Here is a 25,762-nt window from a genome sequence, read left to right on the forward strand (position 1 = left end):
GAACTATTGGTGAGTTGAGAACTGGTTCAAACATTCTGCAGAATAATTTGAAATGATGCCCAAAGATTTACAAACCTTTGTGCACCCTTTGACCTAGCATTAACATGACTAAGTTTGTAATGCAAAGCTAGACATCAAACAAAAGGAAGAAAGACATTTATGCAAAACTATTAATAGTAGCTTTTTTGTGGTGAAAGAACAGAAATTAATGGAATGCTCTTCAATTGTGGAATGTCTGAACAAATTTTTGTTTGGGGTTATAGTAGAATATTATTGTCCTCCAAAAAATGTTGAGGAGAATAACTTCATAAAGAAACCCTGAAAGCCCCAAATGAAATGATGCAAAGTAAAGTGGAGAACCAAGAGATCATGATACACTGTTATAGCAATATTGTAATAATGATTAACTGGGAAAAATTTAACCACTGATCAATTCAATTGTGAAAAATGATGTCTATTTCAATTTAAAGAACTGAAGAACTCTGCTTATAAATATTAGTTTTCTCATTTTCTTTAATTTTTTTGTATTTTTTTGTGATATGTTTAATATGGAAGTATGTTTTACATGTTTCACATGTAAATTTGATATATTTTTTACCTTTTTAGTGGATGAGGAAGGAGTGGGAGACAATTTAAAACACAAAATTTTTAAAATGTTTAAAAATTAATTATAAAGTGTTTTATAAAAAAGATTAAAAATTATTATGCCAAACTCCTTCTAGGGGTGCATATACAATTGGAATACTAGATGAAGACACAGATAAAGGGAAGATCTGAGTTGACATTTTATTTCAATCTTTGTGACAGGCTGTGTGTGCAAACCACTTAATCTCTTTAGTTTCCATAATCGTAAAAGGGATATATAATTTTGTCCATTTTTTAATTAACAAAAGTGGATGTTGTGAGGATCAAATTTAATAAAATTTATATTATTTAAAAGTGCTTAGTTTAGTGCATGGCACATATTAGAGATGATATAAATGGTAATTTTAGCACTTCTAATTCAACAAGTCCCAAACTAAACATGCCTTCCTCCCAAATCCTGTTCTTTCCTAACTTCCTTGTTTGTTTGTTTATAAGATATTCTGTCATTCTTCCTCTCATCCAGGCTTGAAAATTTAATGTCATTTCTTACTCTTCCTTTTGTTCTCATTCTTTGCATTTGATTTTTGCTGTCTTGTTTAAAGTCTGTTTGTATGTGTGTGTGTATGTGTGTGCAGCAGCAAGAGCAGTAATATATACAAATTAATAGATATATGTAATATGTAATTTCTATATCTATAACTATAGATATAAAAATCTGTGTAATAATTGTTCTGTGATATTTCTGCATTTCCACATTATCATCATCAGTTATACTGTTCAAACTCACAGTACTTGCAATCTGGATTGTTACAAGTCTCCAAATTTGCTTACTCACCTATATTTGTCCTTACTAAAATTCAATCTAACAATATTATGTAAGATTATCATTTTGATTATTAGTTCTCAGTTCAGAAACTTTCAAATGTTTTCCATTACAAAATGAATAAAATTCAAACCCTTGAGTCTGTCAGTTCAAACCTCTACCATACACATGAGCATATCTTTCCAATTTTATAAGACCTACCTCCACTCCTTACCCTACTCCCCTTCCCACCTAACTGCACTATAAACAAACTGGAATCATTACTGTTACTTAAAAAATTTTCCTCATTCCTCTCAACATCTCACCAAGCTATACTCTAGACATCTACCATGCCAAAGCTTTTCATCCTGAAGCTTTTATTCTTCTGTGCAATTCACACATTAAAATTACTTTCAGACTTGTGTAAACTGATGCTGAATAAAGTGAGGAGAACCAGGAAACACTGTACACCTTAACAGCAACAAAGTGACATGATCAATTATCACAGACTCAGATACTTTTAGCCATTTGATGAACAAGGACAATCCTGAGAGACCTTTTATGTAAAATGCTATCCACATTTAGATAAAAAAAAAAAAACAACAACAAAAAAACTATAGCATCTGCTTGCTGAACAAAGCATACTATAGTCACTTTTTAAAATTTCTTTTTTCACATCAAATATAATAATTTTATATCTTACCCCCTTTTCAAGTACCCTGCAAGGACACACAATCTTTGTGAATCAAAGTATCAACCATTTCATGAACCATTTGTAAACTGCCCATCCCCCACCCCAGCAAAATCTCTCCCACACTCCCTGCTTCAACTCTCCTACGGAAATCCTTGTTAACTGACATATGGATTAAGTACAAACCTTCTAAGTAGTTTCTTACCCTCTGCCCCAAAAGTCAGATCTGATTTAATTAATTGTAGATTCTATGTGTTCTAAGGACTGGGACACTGAAGGTCTCTCTGATTATAAGGTATGGGAGACACTGGCTCTAGACTGCCCAGTATAGGATGCCCTCTTTAGAGGAAATATTCTAAGCTTTATGAGTAAAGCAGAATTAAAGTAGGTCAAAGGAAACTGAGATGCCTAAGTTTAGAGTAAACGCCTCTGCTTTTCATCTGGGTCTTTTTTTGCCTCTGACACAGTGATGTCACATTGGTCCTCTTCAATGGAAAGTTAAAATCATCCATACCCATATCCTCTAAATCCAATCTCTTCAATTATATTCAACCCTTTAACTATCCTAGGGGAAATACAGTTCTCAAGAGTTATAAGAGTTATATTTGTCCTTATAGGGGTTGTATACAATTTGATGTTCTTGTCTAATATTTGCTTTGGGTTTTTTTTTGTTTTTTTTTATTCCATCTTTTTGTTTACTTCTTTAAGCATCTCTTGAGTCTTGTGCTTTGGAGATTGAATTCGCTGTTCAGTTTTGTCTTTTTAAGCAGGAAATTTTGGAAGTACTCTATTTTGTTGAACATTTGTCTTTAAACCCTGGCAGAATATGTTGAATTTCTCAGGGTAGTAAATTCTTGGTTGTAATCCAAGGTCCTTTGCCCTCTAATATATAGTATTCCAGGTCCTCTTGTCCTTCAATCTTGATGCTATATAAGTTTGATTGTGCTTCCTTTGTAGTTAAATTGCTTCTTTTTTGCTGCTTGTAGTATTTTCTCATTTATTTGGGAATTTTGGGATTTGACTATGATAGCCCTTGGAGTTTTTATCCTGGGGTCTTTTTCTGGTGGAGTATTGTGTATACTTTCAAAGGCTATTTTGTTGTCTTGCTCTAGCAGAATTGGACAGTTTTCCCTGATAATTTCCAGCTAGAACTTCTCCAGGTTTTTTGTTTGAGCCAGACTTCCTGGTAGTCCAATAATTCATAAATTATCTCCTGGATCTATTTTCCAGGTCATTTGTTCTTTCCAAAAAAGAACTTTATATTTTCTTCAATTTTTGTCAGTATTTTTACTTTATTTGATGGAATCTTGAATTCTAATAGATTCATTGACTTCTATTTGTCCAACTCTAATTTTTAGGGTCTTAGTTTCTTCAGTTAGTTTTTCTGTTCCCTTTTCCAGTGGGTTAATTTTACTTTTTGAAGAGTTACATCCTTTTTCCAGTTTTTTTAAGCTTTTCAAGGAGTTGATTTCTCTGGTAAATTTTTCATAATTTTCCTGCCTGGCACTCATTTTTTTCCCATGTTTTTCTTCCTCTCTTCTTTGATTTTTAAATTATTTTTTAAACTCTTCTTTGAGTTTTAGGACTTAAGTCCAATTCATAGACTCATGTGACACTTCCCCTATGGGTAATATTTCTCTTTTTTTCTTCTTTTGAGGTGTCATTGATATCCTCTTTATCTGTACAGTAACTTTCTATAGAGAACACTCTTTTAGCTTTTTCACTCATATTGAAATGACTGAGCTCTAATCCTGAAGTATGGGGAGCACAGTCCCAAGATTTTTATGCTGGGGCTAGGGTCTCAACCCCAGCTTGTCATTGACTAGGATGCTGCCTATGTAGTTCAGGCTTTGCTTTGTATAGGTTTGTATCCTCCCTTACACTCAGGTTCTGTCTTGAAGAAATTTGAACTCATCCCAATCCAGTCTTTTGGCCCAATGTACCCAGGGTTCAGACTTTGTTTGGGGTTGGGACCCTCCCTGATGGCTTATTATATAGCTGCAGAGACCTATGAGCTTATCAAGCTTTTGAGATCTGGATTGCACTGTAGCTAAAAGGCTCTTGCTTATTTTCCTGCTCTCCTACCTAGCTGGGCTTTATCCCTTTTGTATCACAGAGACAGACCTTCACTGAAGATCCTCCACAATGTCTACTGTTGAAAACTTCATTGGATCTTGACCTTTCTTTTGGTGGGATCTGTAGCTTTAATATCTGTACAGAGGCTACATTTAGCTTTGTGTATCAAAAAGTTCCAGAAACATGCTAGCTTCATGCTACCATCTTAGCTCTACCCTAAAAGTCCACTTTTTAAAATTTTGTATGTGTTATTTCATTATGATGTTCTCATGACTACCCCACCCTATAGTTCTAATTCTTCTTTCACAACATGATGAATTAAAAATATGCTAAATTGATTATATATGTACAACCTATATAATATTGGTCTCTGTCATAGGGAAGGTAGAAGGAAGAGAGGGTGGTAGAAAAATATAGCATTCAAAAGTTCAAAAAAGTATGAATGTAGAAAACTATCTTTTCATGTAATAGGAAAAATTTAATGAAATTAAAAAGAGGGGGAGGGACAGCTAGGTAGCACAGTGGATAGAGCACCAGCCCTGGAATCAGGAGTACCTGAGTTCAAATCTGATCTCAGATACTTAATAATTACCTTTGCCTTGCAAAATCCTAAAAAAAAGAGGGGTAAAAATTCTTCTTAGGCCCTAAGAATTTTCTTTTCATTAGATGACTTTTTTTGCAAGAATTTAGGTTTTACATTTTTTTCTTGACTCTCTTTCCTCCCCTCTACTCCTCAAGTAAACAATCTAATATAGGATATATATGTATAACTATGCAAAACATAGATCCATATTAATCATGTTGTGAAACAAGAATCAAATCAAAATGAAAAAATAATTGGAAAAATACATAAGACAACTTTTAAAAATTGAATATTTTAAGCTTTTGTCTGTATTTAAACTCCACAATTCATTCTCTGGATATGGATGATATTTTCCATGTCAAGTACTTTATAATTGTCTTTATTATTGTACTGTTGAAATGAACAAGTTCATCATGGTTGATATCACCCAGTGTTGCTGGTTCTTCTGGTTCAGATCATGCAAGTGTTGCCAAGCTGTTCTGAAGTCTTATCTTTCATGATTTCTTACATAGCAACATTGTTTCATCACATTCATATACCATAATTTGTTCAGTCATTCCCAAATGGATGGGCATCCCTTTAATTTCCAATTAATATATATTTGTATGTAGAGGTTTTTTTATCCTTTTATAAATCTCTTTGGGATACAGACCTCATAGTGGTACAGCTGGGTCAACAGGTATACACAATTTTATTATCCTTTGGGTATATATACAAATTGCTGTCAGAAAGATTGAAGCAGTTCACAACTCCACCAACAATGCATTAATATCCTAGGTTTCCAAAATCTCCTCCAACATTGATCGTTTTCCTTTTTAGTCATGGAATCTGATAGTTGTGATAGGCCAGTATGATAAGTGTGAGGTGATACCTCAGAGTTTTTAATTTGCATTTATTTAATCATTATTAATTTAGAGAATTGTCTTTTTATGCCTGTGATCATTTATCAATTGAAAAATGTCTTGTGTTCTCATAAATTTGACTCAGTTCCTTATCATATTAGAAATAATTCCTTTTTTAAGAAACTTTAGTTCTAAAAATTGTTTGCCAACTTTACTGCCTTGCTTTTAATCTTGATTGCACTGGTTTTATTTGTGCAAAACTTTTCAATTTAATATGATTAAAATTGTGCTTTTTGCATTTTATAATGTTCTCTTTCTCTTCTTTGGTCATAAACTGCTCCTCATTCCATAGATCTGACAAGCAAACTATTCCTTATTCTCCTAATTATTATTGATATCATTTCCTATGTTGAAATCCTCTACCCATTTCAGCATTATCTTGTCATAGGATATGTGATATTGGTCTATGTCTAGTTTCTGTCCTACTGTTTTGCAGTTTCCCCAAGAGTTTTTATCAGAGTGAATTCTTATCCCAGAATCTAGAATTTTTGATTTATCAAAAAAGCAGATTGCTATAGTCATCCAATACTGTTCATTTGCACCTAATCTATTCCACAGCTTTAAGAGAGTTAAGTCTACAGACATCAAGGAGGGGTCAGGAGGAGATCACAGAGTTCTCTCCACTCCCTGAGGCAGGACTCTTTGGTTTTGCCCATAGTCAGATTCAGTTTGTAGTCTGGGGCTGTAGTCTCCAGAAAAGGAATTTTACTGCCATAATAGAGCAGGTACTCTCCATATTTTTTAGGGTAAAAAGGAGCACTTGTGATCATCCACAGACCAGATTACAGGCCAAGAGAGCAATCTGAGCCTCTCATAAGATCTTGGAGGAATTGGGTCTCTGGAGAGATGATCCTGAAAACAACTGCAAAAATCTACAAACGCTTGGGATAGTGCATCCTCTACTCTGAAAGCAAAGCCTTACCTTAACAAAGAGTTAAAATCAGGTTATAGGCTGGAGAAATGGTAAAAAAAACAGAAGGAAAAAAAATCCAACCATGGAAAATTACTTTGATCCTATGGAGGATCAAAATACACATTCAGAAGATAAAAACTCAAAACTTTTACATCCAAAACTGTCCAAAAAAAATTATAAATTGGTCTCAACCAATGAAAGAGCTCAAAAGTGATTTTGAAAATTAAATAAGGGAGGTAGAGGAAAAATTAGGAAGAGAAATGAGAGTGATGTAGAAAAATCATGAAAACCAAGATAGCACCACAGTGAAGAAATTATCAAAATTACTAAAGAAATACCATATTAAAAACCAGTTTGGTTCAAATGGAAAAAATAATCAAAATGAGGAGAATACTTTAAAATGCAGAAGTGAGCAAATGGAAAAGAAGATGAAAAAGTTCTCTGAAGAAAATAATTCCTTCAAATGTAGAATGGAACTAAGAGAAGTTGATGACTTTGTGAGAAATCAAGAAGCAATAAAACAAAAACAAAAGAATGAAAAACTAGAAGAAAATGTGAAATGTCCTACTGGAAAAACAACTGACCTGGAAAACTGATCCAGGAGAGAAATTTTAAAAATTATTGGTTTGCTTGAAAATCTTGACCAAAAAAAAAAACCCAAACCTAAACTTCATTTTCCAAGAAACAATCCAGGAAAATTGTGCTGATTTCTAGAAATAGAAGGTAAAATAGAGGTTGAAAAATTCACCAAACACCTCCTAAAAAATAATAACTACCAGGAATATTATTGTCAGACTTCAGAACAGCCAAGTCAAAGAGAAAATATTACAGGAGGCCAGAAAGAAACTATTCAAATATTCTAGCATTACAGTCTTAGATATCACAAGATTTGGCAAATTCTACATTAAGGGCTCACAGTACTTGGACTGTGATATTCTGAAAGGCAAAATAGCTTGAATTACAACCAAGAATTAACTATCCAGAAAAACTGAACATCCTTTTCAGGGGAAAAGATGGATATTCAGTGAATTAGGGGACTTTCAAACTTTCCTGATGAAATCACCAAACTGAACAGAAAGTTTAATCTTCAAGTACAGGACTCAGGTGAAGCATGGAGAGTATGACTGGGAAGGGCAAATTATTATTTTTTTTATTAAATATTTTATTTGAGTTTTACAATTTTTCCCCCAATCTAACTTCCTCCCCCCCCACAGAAAGCAATCTGTCAGTCTTTACTTTGTTTCCATTTTGTACATTGATCCAAATTGAGTGTGGTGACAGAGAAATCACATCTTTAAGGAAGAAACAAAAAGTATAAGAGATAACAAGATCAGACAATAAGATATCTGTTTTTTTCCCTAAATTAAAGGGAATAGTCCTTCAAACTCCAGGGTTCTTTATCTGGGTACAGATGGTATTCTCCATTGCAGACAGCCCCAAATTTCCCCTGATTGTTGCACTGAAGGAATGAGCAAGTCCATCAAGGTTGATCATCACCCCCAAGTTGCTGTTAGGATGTATAGTGTTTTTCTGGTTCTGCTCATCTCACTCAGCATCAGTTCATGCAAATCCCTCCAGGCTTCCCTGAATTCCCTTTCCTCCTGGTTTCTAATAGAACAATAGTGTTACATGACATACATATACCACAGTTTTCTAAGCCATTCTGCATTTGAAGGACATTTACTTGATTTCCAATTCTTTGCCACCACAAACATGGCTACTATGAATATTTTTGTACAAGTGATGTTTTTACCCTTTTTTCATCATCTGTTCAGGGTATAGACCTAGTAGTGGTATTGTTGGATCAAAGGGTATTCTCATTTTTGTTGCCCTTTGGGCATAGTTCCAAATTTCTCTCCAGAAAGGTTGTATGAGTTCACAGCTCCACCAGCAGTGTAACAGTGACCCAGATTTCCCACAATCCAAGAGGGGCAAATTATGCTGAACTGTTTGCATTCTTTCCTGGGAAAATGATACTGGTAACTCATATGAACTTTTTCATTTATAGGTCAGGTATGAGGAGCATATATAGACAAGGCATGGGAGGTTGTTGAATTTGAGGACATAATATATTAAAAATATGGAGTTAATGGGCAAGAAAAGAATGTAATTGGAGATAAGGAAAGGAGAGGTAGAATGGGGTAAGTTATTTCACATAAAAGAGATAAGAAAAAGTTTTTGAAATGGAACAGAAGTGGGGTAGATCAGGGGAGTGAGTGAGTCTTTACTCTCATCTGAAGTGGTTCAGAGAAAAAACAACATACAAACTCAAGAGTGTACAGAAATCTATCTTAACCTAGAGAGAAAAACAGGAGAGAAAAGGGATGGGAGAAGGGAGGCTGAGGGAGAGAAGGTGGGGCATAAGTGAAAGAAGACAGGAAAGATCATGGGAGAGGGTAGCCAGATACAACACACTTTTTTTTTTGGTTTTTGCAAGGCAATGGGGTTAAGTGGCTTTGAACTCAGATCCTCCTGACTCCAGGGCCAGTGCTCCATCCATTATGCTCTCTAGTGTTTTTAATAGAAATGGGTGCTGTAATGATATGATTTTTCAAAAAAAATTATTAACCATCTGTTGAAAAAATAATGATTTCAGCTTGGTATATTATTGATATGGACAATTATGCTGATAGTTTCCCTAATATTAATCTTGCATTCCTAATATAAATCTTACTTTATCATAGTGTACATCCCAGTGATAACTTCTTATATTCACTTTGTTAATATTTTACTTTAAAATGTTGCATCCATATTCATTAGGGAAATTGTTCTAAAACTTTCTCTATTTTGAGTCTTCCTGGTTTAGCTATTAGCACCATATTGGTGTCATAGAAGGAATTTGGCAAAATTCTTCCTTCCTTATTTTTTAGAAATAGTTTTTATAGAATTGGAACTAATTGTTCCTTGGATGTTTGGTAGAAATCATTTGTGAATTCATTTGGTTCTAGGGAGTTTTTATGAGGGATTAAAGTGATGACTTGTCTGTTTTCTTTTTCTGAGATGGGTTAATTATTTAAGTATTTAATTTCCATTTCTTTTAACCTGGGCAGTTTGAATTTTTGTAAATATTCATCCATTTCACTTAGATTATTGAATTTATTAGACAAAATGGATCTGAATTATTATTTTAATTTCCTCCTCATTGGTGGTGAATTCACCTTTTCATTTCTGATACTGCTAATTTGGTTTTCCTCTTTCTTTTTTCTAATCAAATTACCCTAAGGTTTATCTATTTTATCGCTATATCACAAGTTTCCAGTATGTTTTCTTCTTATTGTCATTAACTTGTATGAAATTATTATTTTTTCTAAGTTTTGTTGTTTGAACCATTCATTCTTTAAAATTAAGTTTAGTTTCTTATTAATCACAGTGCCATCTCTCCTTGGTCATTTATTGCATGTGATTTTTATTGCATCATGATCTAAAAAAAGATGCATTTCATATTTCTGCCTTTCTGCATTTGATTATGAAATTTTTAATGCACTAGTACATTTTTGTGCAGATGCCATGTAACACAGAATAAAAGGTATATTGTTTTCTATTCTACTCACTTTGTCCAGAGCTATTATATTTAATTTTCTTAACATTTTCTTTACCTCCTTTATTTCCATCTTGTTTATTTTATATTTAGCTTCATCTAATTCTGACACAGGAAGGTTGAGGTCCCCCATTAGTGCAGTTTTTTCTGTAATTCATTTAGCTTCTCCTCCAAGAATTTGTATGCTATACCACTTGGTTCATACATGTTCAACATTTAAATTACTTCATTGTTTAGGAGGATGTAGTTTTTTCCTCACCCTTTTTAATGGGATTTATTTTTGCATTTGCTTTTTCTGAGATAAAGATGGCCACCTACCCCTGCTTTTTTCACTTCAGTTGAAGTGTTCCAGCCTTTTACCTTTACTCTGTGTGTATCTCTGCTTCAAATATGTTTCTTGTAATCAGCATATTCTAGAATTCTGGTTTTTAAATCACTTTCCTATTTCCAATTTAGGGGAAAGTTCATCCCATTCACAATTATAACTACTGACTCTTTATTACCCTCCTGGTTATCTTCCTTGTGTACTTTTTCCCTTCTTTTACCCTATCCCTACTCACCAGTGTTTTGTTTCTGAATATCACATCATTCAATCTGTAACCTCTTCTATCAGTAACCCCCTTTTCTTTCCCCTTTCCCCTCCTTCCTTCTCATCCTTCTATCAGTCCTTCTCCTCCCCTCCTCATTTTCTCTTCCTAATACCTGAAGGGAAGGTAAATTTCTAAATCTGAGTATATGTGGCTTTTCCCTCTTTTAGACATCTAATGATAGTATGATTCAAAAATTTCTTATTCCCTCTCTTCTTTCCCTCTACTGAAACAGATCCTTTAACCTTCTTCATATACCTCTCCCTTTCCTCCCTTCTCATTGTAATACCCCTCTTTTTAATGTGTTAATTTTAAAAAATCACTCCATCAAAATCAACTTATGTCCACAACTTCAGCCAAATAGAGTTATGATTCTCAACAATTATGAGGATCTTCCCCCTAGGTAGGGAGGTAACTGCTTTAATTTCAATGAATAGCAGTGATTTACTTTTCCCCTGTTTATCTTTTCAAGTATCTTTTTGAAGATAAAATTTTTCAATTCAGCTCTGGTCTTTTTATCAAAAAAGTTGAGAAGTCACCTTAATATTTTGTTAAATGTCCATCTCTTCCCTTAAAAGAGTAAATTCAATTTTGCTGAGCAATTGATTCTTAGTTGCAATCCCAAATCCCTTGCCTTCCAGATTATTATATTCCATGCCCTTCCATCCTTTAATTTTAATATAGCTCTCTGTGGTACCACCCCACACCTCTCAGATTGGTCAGTATGACCAGAAAGGACAATGATTAGTGTTGGAAGGGATGGGAAATCTGAGACACTAATGCACTGTTGGTGGAGTTGTGAACTAATCCAACCTTTCTGGAGAGCAATTTGGAATTATGTCCAGAGGACAATAAAAATGTGCACACTCATTGATCCAGCAATTGGACTACTGGGTCTATACCCTGAAGAAATCATGAAAAAGGGTACTTGTACAAAAATATTCATAGCAGCTCTGTTGAGGTGGCAAAGAATTGGAAATTAAGTGTATATCCTTCAATCAGGTAATGTCTTAACAAATTGTGGTATATGTATGTGATGGAACACTATTGTTCTATTAGAGAGCAGGAGGGATGTGCTTTCAGAGAAGCCTGGAGAGACATTCATGAATTCATGCTGAATGAGATGAGCAGAACTAGAAAAACATTATATGCCCTAACAACAACATAAGAGTGACTATTGACCTTAATGGACTTGTTCTTTCCATCAGTGCAATAATCAGGGACAATTTTGGGGTATCTATGATAGGGAATACCATTCGTTTCTAGAGAAAGAATTGTGAAGTTTAAACAAACACCAAAGACTACTACTGTCAATTAAAAAAAAAGTTGTTGGACTTCCAGTCAAGATGGCGGAGAGAAGAAAGGCACTGTGTTAATCTCCTGATCTTCCCACATAAATAATATGAAACAAGACCTCTTAACAGAAATCCTATCAGCAAAACCCAGAAAGAGAAGCTAGGAGAAAAACTTCTACCTCAATGTTTGTCTTCCAGGATTGTGGATGAGCACAGGTGCAGAGGGCAGACAAATGCCAGGAATACAGGACAGGGTGAGAACCTGAGAGCCAGAGAGTGGTATTGGCCTGATCTGCCACAGGGATGGGGGCCAACTGGAGAGCAGAGGCATTGGTGGTGGCAATGATTGTCTGGAGCTTGCTAGCAGGGCTGGAGGGTGAGTTCCAGTGTGGGAGAGTTGTACACATAAATCCCTGGGCTCCTCTTTTCTGCAGGAATTCTGAGTCCATACTTTCATTTCAACAGAGGCCTTTTTCCAGAGTAAACACAATGACATCCCACCTCTGCCCCAGGCTCAGGTGTGAGCAGCAGAGGTGGGTGAGACCAGGTGGGCACAGAACAAAGTGAGAGCCTGAGAGCAGAATTTATCTGGTCTGCCTTGGGGCCATGGGCCAACTAGGGAGCAGAGGCATTGGTGGTGGCACTGGTGCTCAGGAAATTGCTGGAAAAAAAATTCCAGGGTCAGATGGATTCAGAAGTGAATCCTATCAAACATTTAAGGAATAATTGGTTCCGATTCTATATAAACTCTGGAAAAATAGGTGAAGATAGAACTCTGCCTAACTCTTCCTTTGAAACTAATAGGGTGCTGATACCTAAACCATGAAGTGTTAAAACAGAGAAAGAAAATTATAGGGCTATCTCCCTGATGAATATAAATGCAAAAATCTTAAATAAAATCTTAGCAAAATGACTACAACAAGTTATTACTAGAATAATACACTATGACCAAGTAGGATTTATTCCAGGAATGCAGGGTTGATTGTATATTAGGAAAATTGTTAGTATAATTAATTATATCAATAACAAACCTATCAGAAATTATATGATTATATCTTTGGATGCTGAAAAAGCTTTCGACAAAATACAGCACCCATTCTTACTAAAAAACACTAGAGAGTGTAGGAATCAATGGATTGTTCCTTAGAACAATAAGCATTATCTATCTGAAACCATGAACAAGCATTATATGCAATGGGGATAAGATTAGGGGCAACAAGGATGCCCATTATCACCGCTACTATTCAATATTGTATTAGAAATGTTAACTTCAGCAATAAGAGAAGAAATTGAAGAAATTAGAATTGGGAAGGAAGAGACAAAATTCTTATTCTTTGCAGATGACATGATGATATAACTAGAGAATCTCAACAAGTCATCTAAAAAAACTGCTAGAAATAATTAGCAACTTTAGGAAAGTCACAGGATATAAAATAAACCCTCTCAAAGCCTCAACACTTCTATATATGACTAGCAAGATACAGCAGAAAGAACTAGAAAGAGAAATCTCATTCAAAATAACTTCAGACAATGTAAAATGCCTGGGAATCTATCTGCCAAGGCAGACTCAAAAACTTTTTGAAAACAATACAAAACACTTCTCACACAAATAAAATCAGATTTAAATAATGGGACAAGTATCCACTGCTCATGGATAGGTCTAGCTAATATAATAAGAATGACAATTCTACCAAAGCTAAACTACTTGTTTAGTGCCCTACCAATCAAAAGTCCAAAAAGTTACTTGGAGTTGAAAAAAGTTGTAAGTAAATTCATATGGAGAAATAAAGTTAAGAATTTCTAGGAATTCAATGAAAAAGTGCAAAAGAAGGTGGCTTAGCCTTCCAGATCTAAAATCATATTATGAAGCATCAGTCATCAAAACTGTCTGTTATTGGCTAAGAAATAGAATGCTGCACCAGTGGAATAGACTAGGTGCAATAGCAGGAAATTATTATAGTAATCTGTTGTTTGATAAACCTAAAGACTCTAGCTATTGGAATAAAAACTCTCTCTTCGATAAAAACAGTTGGGTAAATTGGAAATTAGTATGGAAGAAACTTAGATTAGACCAACACCTCACACCCTATATACCAAGATAAGATTCAAATGAATACAGGATCTAGAAATTAAAAAAAAAACAATATTATAAACAAACTAGATCAATGAATAGTTTACCTGTCAGATCTATGGAAAGAGAAGCAGTTTATGACCAAAGAAGAGATGGAGATCATCATTATAAAGAAACTAGATAATTTTGATTACATTAAACTAAAAAGCTTTTGTACAGACAAAACTACTGTAACCAAGATCAAAAGAAATGTAGTAAATTGGGAAATAATTTTCAAAGGACTCATTTCTAAAATATACAAAGAATGAAGTCAGATTTTCAAAAAACAAGCCATTCTCCAATTGACAAATGGTCATATTGTTCTAAATCACCACTTATTAGAGAAATGCAAATTAAAGCATCTCTGATGTACCACCTCACACCTCTAAGACTGGCAAATATGACCAGAAAGGACAATGGTCAATGTTGGAAGGGATGTGGGAAATCTGGGACATTAATACATTGTTGGTGGAACTGTGAACTCATGAACTCATCCAAACTTTCTGGAGAGCAATTTGGAAATATGCCCAAAGGGCAACAAAAATGTGCATATCCTTTCATCAAGTAATATCACTAGTGGGTCTATAGCTTGAAGAGAGTATGAAAAAAGGGTAAAAACATCACTTGTACAAAAATATTCATATCAGCCCTGGTTGTAGTGGCAAAGAATTGGAAATAATGTGAACATCCTTTTTGGGGAATATCTTAACAACCTGTGCATATAGTAAGTCATGGAGCACTATTGGTCTATTAGAAACCAGGAGGGATGGGAATTTAGGGAAGCCTGGAATGATTTGCATGAACTGATGCTGAGCTAGATGAGCAGAACCAGATAAACACTGAACATCCTAACAGTAGCATGGAGGTAATGATCAACCTTGATGAATTTGCTCATTCTATCATTGCAACAATCTGGGAAAATTTTGGGGTATCTGAGATGGAGAGTACCATCTGTATCCAGAGAAATAATCATGGAGTTTAAACAAAGACCAAGGACTATTTACCTTTAACTTAGGAAAAAAATTGTTACCTTTTAATGTAATTTTTCTGTCTCTTATGCGTTATTTTTCTTCCTTAAGTATATGATTTCTCTCTCATCACAATCAACTTAGATCAATGTATACCATGGAAACAATGTAAAGACTAACAGACTGCCTTCTTTGGTGGTGGGGGAGGGAAGTAAAATTAGGGGAAAATTATAAAACTCAAAATAAATAAAATAAATAAAATAAAATAAATAAAATAAAAAAATTTGTCTTATGTACTACATAATTTTTCTATCTCTAATATTTTATTTCTTCCTCAAGGATATGTTTTTTCTCTCAATATTCAATTTTGATCAGTGCATAGCATGGAAACAATTTAAAGATTATCAGATTGCCCTTTGTGAGCGGCATGAGTAGGTAAGGTGGGAGGAAAATTGTAAAATTCAACACCTTACAAAATGATAGGTAGAAACTACTATTGTATATAAATGGAAAACAAATAAAATATTTATATAATAAAAAAAATTGATGCAGACAGGTCGTCTTTAATCCTGACAATGGTTCCTCCATATTTTAAGTACCTCTTTCTGGCCCCTCATAGGATTTTCCCTTGTTCTGATAATTCTGTGGTTTGGCTACAATACTCCTTGGCATTTTCATTTTGGGATACCTTTCAGGGAGTGATTAGTGGATTCGTGGATTCTTTCAATGACTCTTTGACCTCTGTTTCCAGGATATCAGGGCAGTTCTTCTTGAAGACTTCCTGAAGAATGCCCCCATTTCTTTTTTTTTTTGAACATGGCTTTCAAGAATTCCAATAATTCTTAAAATATCTCTCCTGGATCTATTTTCCAAGTCAGTTGTTTTACCAATGAGGTATTTTACTTTTTCTTCTATCATTTTTTTTTCAGATTTTAAATTTTGTTTTACAGATTCTTGGAGTTTCATGGGGTCATTAGCTTCCAATAGTCCCAGCTTACTTTTCAAGAAGGTATTTTCTTTATTTAACTTTTCCATATCTTTTTCCATTTTATCAATTCTATTTTTAAAGGCTGTTTCTTTTTCATTTGCTCAAATGCACTTTTTAGGAATTATTTTCTTTTTATATTTACCCAATTATATTTTTAAAGGAATTGTTTTCTTCTGTCACTTTTTCTTGCAAGATGTTAATTTGATCATGCATTTATTTTGCCAGTTTTTTCCATTTGATTGTAAAATCCTTTCTGAGTTCTTTTAAGAAGTTTTTCTTGAATGAAAATCAAAGAATATTCTCCTCTGAAGTTTCATATATAGTACCTCATCTGTCCGCCTTTTGTGGACTATTGTTTTGTCCATTCCAGTCTCCAAAGTAACTTTGAACAGACCTTGCTTTTCTCTGACCTTTCTTATTCATTTTATGATTTGTTACCATCCCAAAGTTCTTGTATTGGAGGAGCTTGCATATTGGCCTGGGGACATTCATTTAAGGAACTTCAGGGGGTTTCTCAGTGGGCCAACTGGTAAGGAATGCTTGAAGCTCTCTCTATGAATTGTCTACACTGGGATGTCAGCTGCCCAAACCCTGGGCCATACAGTAGGAATACCTGGGGCTATCTCTGGATTTTTGCTCTGTAATGACACCCCTCCCCCAACTGTTTACTACCTTCCTGATCTGGCAGTCCAGACCAGCCCCCAGTGCCTGGACAATGGTCCTGGACAAACTCACTGGATCTTTCTCAGTGTGCTGTAGCTCTCCCAGCCCATCAGTCATGGAACCTGACCTACAAAAAGTCTCTGCTCTCACGGTCAAGGATTTCATGTTAGTCCCCATCTTGTTCTGCTACTCATATACTAGGTCTCTGCTCTTTGTCCTGGGCACAATCATTCTCCTCCCCCCATGACAAACTTTGGTGGAAGATGTTCTGCTCTATTCATTTATGATTTTTGTGTGTCTCCAAAATCTGTTAAGAAGATTGATTAATGCCATTTCTGAGGGAATCCCAGGCAAGCTTAACAAAGTTCCTGGTCTGTCTCTGTCTTCATCATCTTGACCAGAAGTCCTTCTGATAGTATTTACATTTAATTCTGATAGTATTTCCATGTCAGTCATAGCTTACCTTCTACCTGGTCCCCATATAATGTAAACTCCTTAAGGAGAGCAACCATGTTATTGAAAAACTTGCTTTTGCATTCCCAGTTTATTGTAGATCTTAAGACAGGGTAAGCACTAATTATATCCTTGCTGACTATCTGACTGAATCTGATCTTGCTATGCCTTTCTTATACTTTTACTAACATTTAGATTTGTCTTCGTACATCATAGCCTTCTTTTAGGAAATTTTAGAATTTCTTCAAAGCCTTGCTCAAGTTTAACACCTCCATGAAACTTTTGTTGATCTCTTACCCCATCTCACCACATTATAGATGATCTCTCCATTTTCAAAATTTTTATATTACTTTCTACCTATATTATTCATTCATTATATTCTATTTTATATTACAGATATTTTTATATATGATATAATAGAGAATAGAGTTTATGTTCAGAATACCTTGGTTAAATGCTACTTCATTAACTTTCTATCATGTGACCCTAGACAAATCACTTAACCTATCAGAATTTTAATTCCATCATTTGTTAAATAACACTAAGAATTTTTATACTACTTACATTACTTGCTATTAGGGAAGTGTTTTGTGAACCTTAAAGAATTTGGTAACTGTAAATGATAATAATGACTGAATGATGATAATGGTGTATGAGGATTAGACTATTAAATCTTGAAGTAGTCATGCCTTATTTGTCATTGTATCATCCATGATAATTAACACAAATTTTTGTACAGAGTAATTCCCCAATAAATAATAATTTAAATAAGACCATGCATTACCCTTAATCAAATAAAGAACAATTGGATAAATTAATGTGACCATCTAGAAAATTAGGGTTAATTGCATCTTACTTAATAAAAATAAAATATGTCCTTAATAAAATAAAATATATGAGCCTGAATTTCAGTTGTTTTCACTCACTAAGCTTATTTGCTTTGAACTGTTTATTGATAAAAATTAATTTATTGCCTTAAGGAATTTGAAAATTTTGTACTATAATCTAAACAATTATCAACAAAAACAAATAAGCAAATAAACATAGGAGATTTTAAAAAGTCTTAATTAAAATCATTATCTTTTAGAAAAGAACTAGTCAAAATACATCTTTTAAAATTTTTGATGGAGATATGTATACAGATTTTTTGGGTGGAAAGTAGGGGTTCATCTCATATCCTTCTATTTTACAAGAAATATTTATTAACTCCAATATAGGAGGATTTGTCTTTCATTTATGATCAATTTAATTCAATTTAACAAAAAATAATCAAGTACCTTCTCCATATAGGGTATGTTGTGAGGGACTAGGAGAACAAAGAAAAAGAGAACAATCTCAAGCATTCTCCTATGGCTTTAACATCCCATGTATACAAACCTGTCTTCCAAAAATAGAGATATTTTGATTTCATCACTGTTGATGCCTTTTTTTTTTTTTTTTGGTGGGACAATGGGATTAAGTGACCTGCCCAAGCTAGTAAGTATCAATTGTCTGAGACCAGATTTGAACTCAAGTTCTCCTGATTCCAGGGTCAGTACTCTATCCACTGCACCACCTAGTTGCCTATTCTTTTAATTACCTTTTCATGTTTAATTATTATCTCTAAAATTATTAAGTACATGTTGCATAAGTGTGAGGAAGAGTAGGCAGATCTGCTATACCTATTTTTAGTGGAGAATGTTTTACAACAATTTCACTGAATTATTCCTTATTTTTCTTAAGAAGTTGCTTGTGTTCTTTATTAATGTTGACTTCCTAAACATTTTTCAGGACCCAGGTTTGTACAGGGAAAAGTCCTAAATTGTATCATTCGTTTGGAAATAAAGGAATTATCACATGACTCCAGATCTAGAAATTTAGGGTATATATAGAGAAGAAAAAAAGTTTATGTCCTTTTACACTATTTTAAAATTAAATAGGGCAAGTCTGAGAAGAAAAGGATTCCTAATCCAGTAAATGTGAATTAATTCGAGAACACAAACATTTAGAGTAGTAACATAAAGTTGGAGGAAGTCAATATAGCTGTCTGAGGTATAGATGGAACTTACTGGAATGTCTGTCAAAAGGTTGTCTTTCCAATGAACTCATATTTAATTTCTGTTCCAAGGGATGTCCAAACCACAGGGTGGCACTATGTGTCTGAAGCACTGTATAGGTCCCTAGGGAGAAGGTGAGACTTACTGGAAAGGGAAGAGAATTTTAAAGATTGTTGAGCTGTTATGACATTCCTTTGTCTGATATTCTCTCTGTGGGATGAAACAAAAGCCATTCGTTATTCAGGCAGATCTTGGTTCCTTATATTATATGTAATATAGAAGATCTTTTTACTCATATCCTTAAAGAACCAGACATGATATCATGATATGTGTGTGTGTGTGTGTGTGTGTGTGTGTGTGTGTGTGTGTGTGTGTTAAGAATCCCAATGGAATTTCTGGATAGGATAACATGAGATTTTTTTGGAACATAAAGATCCAAGATTTAACCTAATCTGTTAAAAACACAAAGTTTGTAATTCTGGGTCCAAACACTTAAAAAAAAAAATAACATGAAAGAATACCAAGCCTAAAATAATAACAATATAAAATATTGCAGAAGCAGCATATGGTTATTACATAAATATCATAAGTGATATATGCTGAGTCAAAGACAGGAAAGATATCCATGTGTTATATTAGTTGGAAGATTTTAAGTAAGTAAAATGCTAATTCTGTCTTGAAAGATGAGCGTAAATGTAGAAAAAGAACTGAGCATTTCTGGTTGAAAGAGTCGTATGAAAAAATACTCATGGAAGAAGAAAATAATAATTAGTATGTTTAGTGAGCATTTAAGTGCACTGGACCTTTAGCATTTAGCATTGGTGAAAGACTGGCAAAATTGAATACAGAAAGAAAAGGGCCTGATATCTCTCCTTGATGCAAGAAATTCCCATTTCACTCAAAGCCAGTGATTGAATATTTTCAGCACCCTTCATCTTTTTTTTTTTAGGTTTTTGTAAGGCAAACGGGGTTAAGTGGCTTGCCCAAGGCCACACAGCTAGGTAATTATTAAGTGTCTGAGACCGGATTTGAACCCATGTACTCCTGACTCCAGAGCCTTTGCTTTATCCACTACGCCACCTAGCCGCCCCAGTACCCTTCATCTTAACCCTGCTCCTACCTCTCTCCACCTTGTCCTTACCTCAGTGTCAATAAGAAAGTTACCTATTCAAATAACTTGAGAAAAATGGGATTTTATAGACAGAAATATTGAGAAAGATTTCTAGCAGGGGTGAAGCTGGGATCCCCAAAGTAGTAAAAGTACTATTAAAACTCTATTCAGAAATAATTCCTTACAGGGCTCCCCATTAGTCTCATCTGCTGACCTGCCTGTGTTCCTGAAATAAATTTATTTCAACCCTAGCATATACATATTGGTAATGCCCTCATTTACTTATAGTTTCCTCCCTTTAACTTCTTAAGTTACTCCCAAAACCTCCATTCTAAGAAGGATGTCCAGGTCACTCAGAACTTAATTCTTTTATTGCTTCTTGACTTTTCTCTGGTCCTTTCTCTGATGGTCTTAGCAAAGTACTTTAATCTTTTAATTCACCACCTGAAGACTTCATTAGAAAATACACACCAAGAGGACAGGGAATATTTTTTCTTTCTCATATTTACATCCTTAATGTTTAGTATATTGGCTAGTAAATAGTAAACCATAGATAAATACCTATTGACATGTTTGTTTCTGTGTTTTCAATTAAATCATCTTGATTTTTTTGTCATGGTATGATTCATGTAGAATAGACTACATGCATGTTTTGCAATGTCAGAAAATATGTATATTATGAATTTTGGCAAAAATAAATATTAAAAACAATGAGGTTAAAGATGAAATGATTGATTCTAGTGTCATTAGGGAGCTTTTTGAGAAAAGGAGTGACATAGATCTGAGTTCTAAGAAAATCAATTTGACAGTTAAGGGGAGGATGAAGTGGAGAGAAGAGAGATTTGGAGTTGTGAGACCAATTAGGAAACTACTGAAAATATTCCAGGTGGTAAGGTCTTGACCTAAGAAAGTAAATGGAAATGGAAAGAAGATAGTTGCAAGAAATTTAGGGGGGGTAAACATTGACAACTGATTATTTTTGTGGGGCAATTGAGAATGAGAAGTAGAAGATAATATTTAGATTTGAAACTTGCTGACTAGAAAGACAATGGAACCTTGATGGTTATAGAGAAGTTTGAAAGAGGGGTACATGTGAGACTTGGTAGGGGAAAATAGAATAAAATAGAATCTGTGAAATGTCTTGACTCATTAATGCTTGATTATCTTGTCTAATATATTCTGAGTGATCACTGTTTACAGGATATAAGATTTTCAATCATGGACTAATCTAGAAGAAAATAGGTAGGAATTTTGGGAAGAGAGGTAAGGAATTGATTGAATTGCCTTAAAGAGGAGAGGTTGGTAGCTTGACTAAGGGATGGAAGATAGAGGTAATTGGAGGGAAAAGGTCAATATGGTTATGTTGACAATCAGGATAGTGCTTGGTTATGTGAGGAAAGGTGATATATGGGTCATCTTGTCTTCCGCTAATTAGCTGATCACACAACACATGGAGTGGACAATACTCAATAAGAGAATATACTTCTCTTTTGCATTCATCCTCTAATACTTTGTCCTTTATTCCATCTTCTGTGCATATCTTTTAAAGCTTTTAATTAATTATTTATTTTAAACATTATTTTATGTTTAAATGTTGCATTCCAAATTGTCTCTTTCCCTCTCACCCAGTCTCACATTCACTGAGAAAGCAAGAAATATGATATCAAATTTTTGTGTGGAATAATATAAAATATATTTCTAGATTATCCATATTGCAAAAGAAGCAAAAAAGTGAGAAAATTATAATTCAATTAGCTGTTTTTATTCATCATATCATTTTTTTCATTATAAGGCCTTCGGAATTGTCTAGGATCATTATACTGATCAGAGTAGCCAAGTGAAGTCTTTCATAGTTGGTCATCTTTACAATATTGCTGCCTCTGTTCATAATGATCTCCTGGTACTTCTCACTATATTTTGCATCAGTTCTCATAATCCTTGCCATTTTTTGAAAACCCCCTTGCCATTTCTTCTAGAATAATAGCACACCACTAATGTATGTCACAATTTGTTCTATCATTCCTCAATTAATGAGTAATCCTTTGACTTCCAATTGCTTGTCACTTAAGAAAAAGACCCATATAAATAATCTGCACTTATAGGTCCTTTTCCTTAATCTTTGATCTCTTTGGAATATTGACGTAGTAGTGATATAAGCTAGGTCAAAGGGTATATACAATTTTATAACCTGTTGGATATGGTTTCAAATTGTTTTCCAAATTTCTTAATTCCACCAGCAGTTCATTAATGTACTTATTTTGCCCTCATTCCTTCCAGCATTTTAGATGTCATGTTGTTTTAATTTGCTCTTCTCTAATCAATAGTGAACTGGAGCATTTTATTCATGAAACTATAGATAATTTTGATTTCTTCTGAAAACTGTCATTTCATATCGTTTAGCCATTTATCAGTTGGTTAATTTGATTCAGGTCCATTCTTAGCATGTCTTTGAGAAATGAGGCCTTTTTTTAAAGAATCTTGCTGTAAGATTTTTTGATAACTTCATTGTCTATCATATCTTTAAGCATAATATAGTTTCACTAAATATCTTGTTTAATTAGTTCTACTTTTGCCTTTGCTTTGTCTGAGATCAGGATTGCTACTTCTGTCATTTTATTTCAATTTAAGTATATTAGATTATGACTCATAAACTATGTCTATCTGTTTTAAGTGTATCACTTCAAAATAATATATTAGGGGATTCTGATTTCTAATCCATTATGCTCTCTGCTGATCTGATCTCATCCCCTCAATAATCACAATCGTGATTACTGTATATTTCTCTTTATTCTATTTTTTCTTTTTTCCTGTATCTCTTTGTCCCTCATCAGAACCTTTAATCCCTTTTTATCTTCTTCCTAACTTTCTTTTATCCCCTTCCCCTTCTATTTAAATATTAAGTATGATACATTTATAGATACAACCCAGTGGGGGGGATACACACAAATATTCTTCCCTCTTTGAACCAATTCCAATGAGAGAGGTCCAAGAATTGCTTGCCACCACCATCACCCACTTTGTCCCTTTCTTTGATAGAAGCTTTTCTTATATGAGAAAAATTTCCATTCTCTCTCCCCACCTTTCCCCTTCTTCTAGTGATTCCCTCTCTCATTCCTTAATGTTTCTTAAAATTATTCACATAGTCAAGTATTAACTACAATAATTGACTACCACTTATGCCCTCTGTCCTTGTATACTCTTTTTAACTTCCCTAATAATGATCAAATTTTTAGGAGTTGCATGTTTTATCTTTGCATAAAGGAAATTAAACAATTTTACTTTATTGAGCTATTTATGATTATTCTTTCATGTTTACCTTTTTTGCTTTTCTTGCATCTTGTGTTTGAAAGTCAAATTTTTATTCAGCTGTGGTCTTTTCATCAGGAAAGCCTGTAAGTCTTCTATTTCATTTATTTCCTAAAACATTATATTCATTTTTGTTTAATAAATTATTCTTGATTGTAATCCTGGCTACTTTGAGTCCTTAAATATGCAAATTCTAAGTCCTTTGTTCCTTTAATGTAGAAACTGCTAAATCTTGTGTGATCCAGACTGTGGCACAATGATATTTGGTCAATTTCTTTCTGACAGCTTAAAATATTTTTCTCTTTGACAGGGAGCTCTGAAACTTGTTTAAAATATTCCTGAGGGTTTTCTTTTGGGGGTCTTTTTCAGGAGGTAGTTGGTGGGTTGTTTTATATTTTTCAATTTCTGTTTTATCCTTGGATCTAAAATATTAGGGCAATTTTACTTTATATATATACATATATATATATTTATATATACATACATATATAAATATATGTGTATTTAAATATGACATCTAAGTTTTTTTTTGTCATGGTTTTAGATAGTCCATTTTTTTTTAGTTTTTTGCAAGGCAGTGGGGTTAAATGACTTGCCCAAGTTCTCACACTAAGACAGGATCTAAATTCGAGTCCTCCTGATTCCAGGGCTAGTGCAAACAACTGTTTACAAACATGCCATATATAGGATACATTTTAAATAATCAACAAAAAAGAATTAAGGTACAAGAGGAAAGGTGCTTGCATCTTCTAGGAATTCTTGTTGGATTTTGGTTTGATTATTATTTTTCTTTTAGGCTTTGATTGTAGCTCTTCTCACCTTGTTGTCTTCTTCTGAGGTTATTTCTTGATCTTCTCTGAAACCGTAACAGGTTTTTAATGAGATTTTTTGTTGTTTCCTCATTTTTTCCAACTATTTCTTTACTTTGAATTGTATGTTAAAGTTGGGTTTTGCTTACCTGAGAACAGATGGCACTAACTCTAGCTTCAGATTTTTTTGTGCTACTATTTTCAGATTTAATTCTTGGAGATTCGTAAGTTTTGGATGCTTCCACTATGATATGAGAAGTGTGTCCATGATCCTCTAGATCTATTCCCCATCAGCCACACGTATTCACACTGCACTTTGTCCCTGATCTTTTGTGACTAATCACCAACACTCTTCTTCATAATGGAATTGTGATCCAGAACTGTTATATGCAATAGAGTTGTCAATCACCACCAGCTGTACCTAGTGCCAACAAAAGGTTTCCTGAAATCTTTTTCTGAACAGTTGTCTGATCTCCTTACCATCTCTTGGCTGAGAACTGAGAGCTACTGAAATTGCTATTGGTGCTGCTGCATATGGAGATTACAGGCAGGCCTCCAAACTTGTGTCACAACCTCTTAACTTTTCTAAGGCCAGAAAAATATTTCATCCTGACCTTTAAATAACCCTGCCACTCCAAAATTTGATTTGAACCATTATTTTAAAGTTGCTTGGAGGGGAATATTGTAAGAGTTTGCTGGGTAGGTCTTCTAATCTACCATGTTCTATGTATATTTTAAAAATTGAAATTAGAGGTATTTTTGTATCCACATTGACCTCTTCAGATAATTCCCCCTTCTCTTCTTCTTATGAATAGTTTTTCAGTCACCAAACAATTCTAGAGTGTTTACCAGAGACATATAAGTGCTCTGGTGCAAATTAAGTTGTGCAGTGTTGGCCCAAGAAGACAATCATCTTTCTTATGGTTCCTTAATTCTTTTTTGTTGATTATTTAAAATTTTTCCTATATATGACATGTTTGTATATATTTGTTTGCAGGTTATCTTAGGTACTATGAGTTCCCTAAAATCAGAGAATATCTTACCTTTCTTTGTACTGACACATAGTACAGTGCCTGGCACTTAATAATCATTAATTAATTACATTCTTTATACAGTAAACTTCTCTTAAGAGTTCAGTTTTCATGCCTTTCCATGAAAACATTAGAGAGCTGGCAAAAGCCTAGAGAAAGAAATATTACTGGAGGACCAGATGCCAGGATGTGGATACAGTTATGATAGGAAGGAAGAACTATCTCCATTGAACAAAGACCCTATTCACTCTTCATTAATTATGGTTCTGACTTCCTATCTCTCCTTTGTTGAATTGTATAGTTTGAAACTACCTG

The 25,762-nt window shown here is 34.0% G+C and overlaps 1 protein-coding gene across 19 annotated transcripts in view; it reads right to left on the reverse strand.

The window, feature by feature from the left end:
- The window catches only part of KCNJ16 (potassium inwardly rectifying channel subfamily J member 16), a 96,310-nt gene that overhangs the window by 51,817 nt on the left and 18,731 nt on the right, over positions 1–25,762 (reverse strand). For 8 of the 19 annotated variants that reach the window (XM_074224693.1, XM_074224685.1, XM_074224687.1 and 5 more), the window contains one exon: positions 19,203–19,400. The exons of 9 other annotated variants lie outside the window; for them this stretch is intronic. The gene's annotated coding sequence lies outside the window, so the exon portion shown is untranslated. The remainder of the gene's footprint in view (positions 1–19,202; positions 19,401–25,762) is intronic. 2 more of the 19 variants (XM_074224690.1, XM_074224679.1) reach the window with 1 other exon arrangement.

The sequence above is a fragment of the Macrotis lagotis genome, chromosome 2 (assembly GCF_037893015.1).
Source record: "Macrotis lagotis isolate mMagLag1 chromosome 2, bilby.v1.9.chrom.fasta, whole genome shotgun sequence".
Classification (NCBI taxonomy): Eukaryota; Metazoa; Chordata; class Mammalia; order Peramelemorphia; family Peramelidae; genus Macrotis; species Macrotis lagotis.